Source organism: Tenrec ecaudatus, chromosome 17 (assembly GCF_050624435.1).
Source record: "Tenrec ecaudatus isolate mTenEca1 chromosome 17, mTenEca1.hap1, whole genome shotgun sequence".
Lineage (NCBI taxonomy): Eukaryota > Metazoa > Chordata > Mammalia > Afrosoricida > Tenrecidae > Tenrec > Tenrec ecaudatus.
In genome coordinates, this window is record NC_134546.1 from 21,445,489 (window position 1) to 21,453,422 (window position 7,934).

General features: G+C 42.5%; 1 pseudogene; it reads left to right on the forward strand.

The window, feature by feature from the left end:
• Nucleotides 1-6,065: 6,065 nt before the first annotated feature.
• Nucleotides 6,066-6,230, forward strand: LOC142431175 (small nucleolar RNA SNORA62/SNORA6 family; annotated as a pseudogene).
• Nucleotides 6,231-7,934: the final 1,704 nt, after the last annotated feature.

Sequence of the window (7,934 nt, forward strand, 5' to 3'; positions counted from 1 at the left end):
CATACTTTGTGTGTTGATTGACTGGTGGGCTAGTCATTACAGACAGCATCAGTAACGTGGGGTCAGTCTGTCAGCGTGGCTGTAAGGCAAGCCTCACAGGATGGGTGGAGGGTCTGCGTGGAGATTAGTTTCTTTCAGAGCACTGTGTATTTATTTGGATTAATGGCTTTCAGGGTTACCAGATTTCAAATGTGAATCAAATATTTATCGATGCTATGTGGCAAGGAGAAAAAGTACACTGTGGGGGTAATTATTCATGTATTCCCATTCATCTGTCATTCAAGCAGCTGAATTGCAATCCCTTAAACTTAGCACCCAAGCAATAATAATCATACTAATAATTCTTTATATTTATACAGTGCTTTAGCATTTACAATGTCTATATATTATATGTCATTTCATTTGGGCTATAAATCACACCGCTGTGCAAACTAGGATTTGTTAGTCCCATTTTATGGGTGAGGAACACTGAAACTGTAGTTGTGTACTGGCTTTAGTCCATGTAGCAGAGTAAGAATTAAAATCCATGGACCCTGATGCCCACGCCATAGCTCTCACTTCTCCTCTTCCCTTTCCAGCCTCCAAAAATGTAGCAGCAGCATTCATTGAAAACGTTTCACATTATGATGTCATTTCACTCACACAATCTCATTTTACTCCGACAGCAATCTGTGTGATAGGTATCGTTTCCATTTGTCGGCAAGGGCTCCCAGATCAGAGATTCTGACTCTGACTAGACTAGTGAGGTGAGTTAGAGATGGAAGATATTGCTTGACCATTTGCTGTTTCCCTCAAAAATATGTGACTGTGTCCAGATTCTGTTGAAATATCCAGGCCCTGGTTGTTTCTGATCATTAATCAAATGCACAGCACGGTCACCACAGAAACTTTGCTCCTCAAGCATTCTCTAAAAATGAATCTGTTCTTTCATCTAAATGTAAGCCCTCAGCCATCATTCTTACAGATAATTGTCTATTTGCACAAACCAAATTTCTGACCTTTTCAAATTTCCATCAGTCTTGCAGATGATAGGCCACCAACTTCATGTGTGTGTCTGAATCTTTCAATGTCAGCCAACAACTCTTTTTCTTGACCCACTTAAGCTTCTTTGTACATGTCAAGTATCTCATTTGAGGATTTGTTTAACCTCAGGGTGAATTTGGCATGTGTCCCTTGCTCTTGATAATAGCCAATAATTTCCCACTATCATGAGATCAAACACTTGTCTGCTGTAGCTGTTGCACCAGACAGATCTGCTGACCTTGGACGTCCTATGTACAATCAGTTGCTTTTCTGCCTAAATCTAACTATTCCCAATCCACAAGCAATGAAGGAAATCATTCTCCTTACTTTGACTCACAATTTGCATTAATTTTTGCTATTACAAAATGTTGGATTTGGAAACGGGCAAATGGAATCCAACTTTTGGGGTCCAAATGGTTATTTGCAAAAGTTCAGCAGATGGAACTCAAAGGCCAATGCCATTGAATAAAATGACAGTGACCTTCTGTCAAGATTATGATAAACACAGACACACACAACCCAGTGAAGCAGTTCTCATCTGCAACACAAGAGACTGTCATGAGTTCGAATCAACTCAAAAGCCATCAACAACTGGTGCAGAAAGGTCTTGAAGATGAAGAAAGTTAAGTATCTGGCAGGAAATGCGACTGCAAGATGAAAACAAGGCAACATTACAAAAGGGTCCTTCCCCTAATGTTCTTAGTATGAATGATACTTTAGGGACATCTTGTCTAATTTTGAGCTTCCTCTTACCATCCTTGCTCACCCACCTCAACCCTATCCTGCACATTCTCACACTAGTTGCTTCTTTAACATAACAAGGCATGTGCTCATTGATGGGTCTCTTCAGCGTCCATGTAGCAGAAACAGCTCTAGGCTTGAGCCCAGGAGACCTGGGTTGTGGTGCTTAAATGCCACAAGTGACCTTCAGGAAACTGAAAGCCTCTATGATTCTCCACTTCCTAGTCTTTAAGACAAAGGTCATGCACTAGTCTTTACAAGGTTGTTAAGGCGTGTGTGTGTGTGTGTGTGTGTGCAACATGATGCTTTTAGATAATCTAGGCAATAGACGACCCCACTGCTCCTGCTCCTGCTCCTGCTCCCACCACCACCTCTGGAGAACTACGACAAACTGAAGAGGAATACAATGTGCCTGATATTTGGGGGCCAAGGTAAAGAAAAATGGCTGTTTAAAAGAAAACGTCCAGGGTGTTTGACCATCTTTCTCTCTAGAGAAGCGGACTGGGGACACAGGAGGACGAACACAGAGCAACCGACACTGCCCTTTCTCTGCTCTTGGCAGATCCAACTGTGCAGATGATGTATAGAGAAGATAATGCCTCTTCTGCATCATTGATAAAGAGATACACCTATTGTGTGTGTGTGTGTGTGCGTGCGCGCGCGTGCAGGTCTGATGAGGAAACAGAATGAAGGATGTATTATCTCCAGCATCACCATGGATGTTATCAGCCCTTGAAGGACCAGAGCCCTTCTTCACTATTAGAGATTGAGTTCCTGGTTGGAGGAGTGATGGGAGCAAGAGGTGGGTAACTCCTACATAAAGAGTGTGAGTTTAATTTTTAAAAGGAACAACTGTTTGTTTTTAATGTTGGCCAATTAAAGACACTGCCTCTCAGGAAAGGGGTAAAGAAGAAACTATAAGCAGAGGGAGTAGAGTTAGGTCTCAGGATGTACCCAAGGGAGACCCCAGTGGAGAGTTTGTTTGGTTCATTTGTGTTATAGAAATTAAAAATTTAAAAACTCTTTGACATTGAGTCCATTCTGACTCATAGTTACCCTAAAGCACAGGGAAGAACTGCCCCTGTGAGTTTATGAAACTGTAACTTTTTACAGGAAGAGAAAGCTTCATCTTTCCCCAGTGGAGCAACTGATGATTTTGAACTGCTGGCCTTGTGGTTAGTAACCTACTGCATAACCCACTAAGCATTGCTTCATGCTTGATCTGCCAACCCTGAAATTACATACTGGCCCCAGTCCATCAACCCTTCAGCCCTGTGTGTTGGGCTAGATGGAGCAGAGCAGTAGAGGGAAGTGCAATGTTGCCTTTCCCCAAGTCTTCCCTCTTCCGGGGTCCACAAGGCTGTCCCATCATCGGCCCCAAGTTTCAGGTGATGATGGCAGTGAGGTGGAGCATGGATGGATGAAGCATTTGCGTAAGGGAGAAGTAGGTGCTATTAATCAAATCACCTTTTCTCCAAAAATGATTGTTTAAAAGAAAATGCCCAGAGTCACCACAGGAACGGTGACTCTCAGAGGCAGAGAATGATCCAGATGCCCTCTATGTGACAGTTCCTCTGTGACACAGGTAAGGTAGATCATGAGTGGTGCAATGTTGGCCCTTCTATGGCTCCCACCCCTCAGGCCACCCACATTGCAATCTAATTGTCAGGTGCAGGCACCTGCTCCCAACTTCTTCTGCAGCTTCTGCCCCTGACAGTTCCAAGAATGCTCCGTTGGTCCTACTAAGTCAGATGAAACAGCCCACTGTGAGGAGCAGGTTACTCCCCCAATATGTCCATTTCTGTCACTGGCACGGCCAGAGGGCTTTTGGGCACTCATCTATTCCTCTCTCAGGCGACCTTGCTATTTCCCGCTGCCCGGGATAACAGTATACATCAATTACTATAAAATAGCTCCCCGATACCACGGGCCCTCTCGGGAGCAATAAACGGTGTGCTGATCTGAGACAATCATTGCACTCCCTCTTGATTAACCTCTTTGAAAATCAAGCCACAATTCCCCAGTCGCACATCCCTCCTTGGAGTGGAGCCTTGAGCAGTCTCCAGGGCCTCTCGGGGCTTCTATCTTCACCTTTGACAACCCTGAATAAACCCCTGCAGTGTCATCTGATTCCTAGTCAGAAAACAGCACGGAGGGAATCACCGGGTTTAACTGAGGTCATGGAGCTGGGGCGATAGCTCTCACCCCTCTGTCATAATAGGTAAGATATATCCTCATCACTGATGACAGGGGATCAGAAGATGAAGTCTCAAGTTCATAAATCAAGAAACTACAACATGCACCTTATTTGGGAGTATGGAAATGTCCAACCTTAGAACTGAAACCAGAGAGAGTTGTGAGTCGTTGCCTCCAGGGAGCAATATTTGGGAGCAGGAGGAGTAGAAGAGAGCAGAGCATTGTTTTGTGCTGAGAGCACCTGGAGAGGGTTCTATTTCTAAGCCATGGGTATGAATTTATGTCTAGTGCTCATTCACATACAGGGAACGGAGACACCATTGAGTCGAAATACAGTGAACCCAAGATATGATCAGAGATAACTTAGGTATCCTGTGACTCCATAGAGCTGGAAAAGGAAAAAAATAATCTAAACATCACCTCTGACAGTTCACCTTCAGCTCACAGGTCTCCCATGGAGATATTTCTTACAATAATTTTATTTGAACAGAGTTGTGGAACAGTGATTCAAGGAGGGAGGTACAGCAGGGAAGACCCAGAACCTGCATCCTCTCTGTTGAGGTACCTGAGTATTCCCCTGGATTGTCTTTTCACTGCCAGCGAGCCAAGTCTGGCCCATAGTGACCCTACAGAACAGAGTGGAACTGCCCCTGTGGCTTTCTGAGACTCTAACTTAAAAAAAAATCATTTTATTGGGGGCTTATACAACTCATCATAATCCATACATGCATCCATAGTATGTCAAGCACATTTGTACATTTGTTGCCATCATCATTCTCAAAACATTTGCTTTCTACTTGAGCCCTTAGTATCAGCTCCTCATTTTTCCTCTTCCTGCCCTCCCTCATTAACCCTTGATAATTTATAAATTCTTATTTTGTCATATCTTACACTGTCTGACGTTTCCCTTCACCCACATTTCTGTTGTCTATCCCCCAAGGAGGAGGTTATATGTAGAGCCTTATAATCGGTTCCTCCTTCCCCCACCTTCCCTCCACCCTCCCGGTATTGCCACTCTCACCACTGACCCTAAGGGGATCATCTGTCCTGGATTCCTTGTGTTTCCAGTTCCTATCTGTACCAGTGTACATCCTCTGGTCTAGTCAGATTTTTAAGGTAGAATTGGGATCATGACAGTGAGGGAGTGGAAGCATTTAAGAACTAGAAGAAAGTTGTTTGTTTCATCATTGTTACCTTGTACCCTGACTGGCTCATCTCCTTCCTGAGACCCTTCAGTAAGGTGATATCCAGTTGCCTACAGATGGGCTTTGGGTCCCCAATCTGCACTCCCCCTCATTCACAATGATATGATTTTTTTGTTCTTTGATGCCCAATACCTGATCCCTTCGACACCTTGTGATCCCACAGGCTGGTGTGCTTCTTCTATGTGGGCTTTGTTCCTTCTGAGCTAGATGGCCACTTGTATACCTTCAATCCTTTAAGAACCCAAATGCTATATCTTTTGATAGCTAGGCACCATCCACTTTCTTCACCATGTTTGCTTATGTACCCATTCGTCTTCAGTGATCATGTCGGGAAGGTGAGCATCCTGGAATGCCAGTTTAATAGAACAAAGTGTTCTTGCATTGAAGGAGTACTTGCGTGAAGGACCAATGAGACTGTACATTTTTACAGTAAGAGAAGGCCTCATCTTTCTCCCGTGGAGCTGCTTCTGATATTGAACTGATAAGCTGGAGGTTAGCAGCCCAAATGCCCCAAGCGTAACCCATTATTTAATTACCTTAATTACCACTAATTATCACTTGACCATTGTCTCTGTGGCTGTAGGCTTTAAACCGAGTGCGGGGTTATTGACTGGGAGATTTGGGGCTGCAGAAGCTGGATCCACAGCTGATTAGAAGAGGAGTATGCAGGAAGGCTCTGGATCTGGATCGCCAAGCCCTTCATTTAGCAAAGCTCCCGCATTCCATCAACTTGAAGAAGCCACTGAATATCTCAGTACCTCACTCTCCTTATCTATAAAATGGGGATGATAGGAGCCCTGGTGGCATGGTGGTTATGAATTGGGCTGCAATCCTAAAATGGGGATGAATCATAGTACCTAACTCATAGGAATGTTGTAAAATATATATAGGTAATTATGTTAAGCACTTGGATAAGAATATATAGTAATTTTCCCATCCTATCATCCCAATGAAAATTAAAGTTTAGAGTGTCGGAAGTGTGCTACATTAACAGGCAGGATTTTCACTAACACCAGTAGAGCTTGCCTCGATGACTGGAGTTTGATAATACTCACTGCCACATGTGCAAAGAGAAAAAAAAAAGAAAATTAAAGTTTATTATTATGTTATTTATTTATGCGTGGTGTTTTTGCCATATCTTACACCATTCAATATGTCTGGTCATCTACTATTCTGTTGTTCATTCCCCTTGAGTGGGGCTATACAGTCATCGTTGCCATTGGTTCCCCTCCCCCTTCCCCCTCTCTTCCCATACCTTCAGGGAATCATTACTCCCATTACTATTTCTGAAGGGTTTATCTATCCTGGATATCATATATCAAAATATCTTAATGATACAAATGAACATACACAGGTCTAACAAGATTAATGAGGTGAAACTCAGCCCATAATCATAAAGGGAGGAAATATTTAAAAACTAGAGGATATTTGTTTCATCAGTGCTATCCTGAATCCTTGATATATCATCCCTTCTGTATAGCTCTTCTGTGAGGGACTGTCCAATTATCTTACAGGTGGGTTTTGGTTCTCCACTTTGTCCACACTCCTTCATGACAATTTGATTGCTCATTTTTGAACTTCTGATACCTATTCCTGGTGACACCTCCTAATCACACGGGCTAGTGTGCTTCTTCCATGTGGGGTTTATTGCTTCCTTGTGAGATGCCCGCTTTTTTAACTTCCAGCCTTTATCTTTTAGTAGCTGGGCACCATCAGCTTTCTTCCTACATTTGCTTATGCACACATATGTCTTCAGGGATCGGGTTGGAATGGTGAGTGTCATATATTCCCACATTATCCAAACAAACCGTTCTAGTGCTGAGGTAAGATTTAAGTATGGTTGTTTTTAGAACTGACGTTCAAAACCCTATTCTCCTCTTACTCTGTCTTTGTAGATTGACATTCTTGTAATGTCTGCCATTCTTTGATGACTAGCGCTCTGAAAGCCTCCCCTAAGTTACACATGAGAGAGAGAGAAACAAAAATAAACTTAGCGACAAACTTTGTGCTTCAAATCTTCACTTTCAGCAAGAAAGGTTGTGTCATAGACATATTGTAGGATATTAAAGAGTCTTCCTCAAATCCTGATGCTATATATTTTTTCACATAATCCAGCTTCTCAGATTATTTGCTTAACATACAGATTGAATTAACATGGTGTAAGGATATGATCTTGAACATACCTTTTTTTTTTAGAATATGCAGTATGGCATTATTCTGTTCACTGACTTCTAGGTCTTTGCACAAGTTCTACCACATAAACATAGTCAAGTGTTCTGGAAGCCCTATTTTTGTAGTATCACCCATAATTTTTTATAATGTACACACTCAAATATCTTGGCATCATCAATAAAACACAACTTTCTGATATCCATCTGAGATCAGCAATAATATCCCTCATTCCGTGTCTTCTTAATATGTCTTGAGTTGCCGGCAATTCCCTGTCAGTGTACTGCTGCGACCATGTACAATGGATCTTTAATTTTATTTGCACATATAAAGGATATCCTTCAACAATTTTCACCTTCTGTTGGATTGTCTCTCTTTGGAATTCACATCCATATGGTTCTCTTCCAATCAGCTCATCGGGTGACTCTCTTCCAAATTTCTTAACATAAATGAGTGCCAGTGGGGCATTCATTTGTGAAAGTAGTGCAATTCATAGTCTGTCAACTACTGGGGTCTGTTTCTCACCAAGGCCTTCAGCGTGCCTTGAACTTACCCCTTCCTGATCATATGCTACTTCCTGAAATGGTAGTGTGACAATCA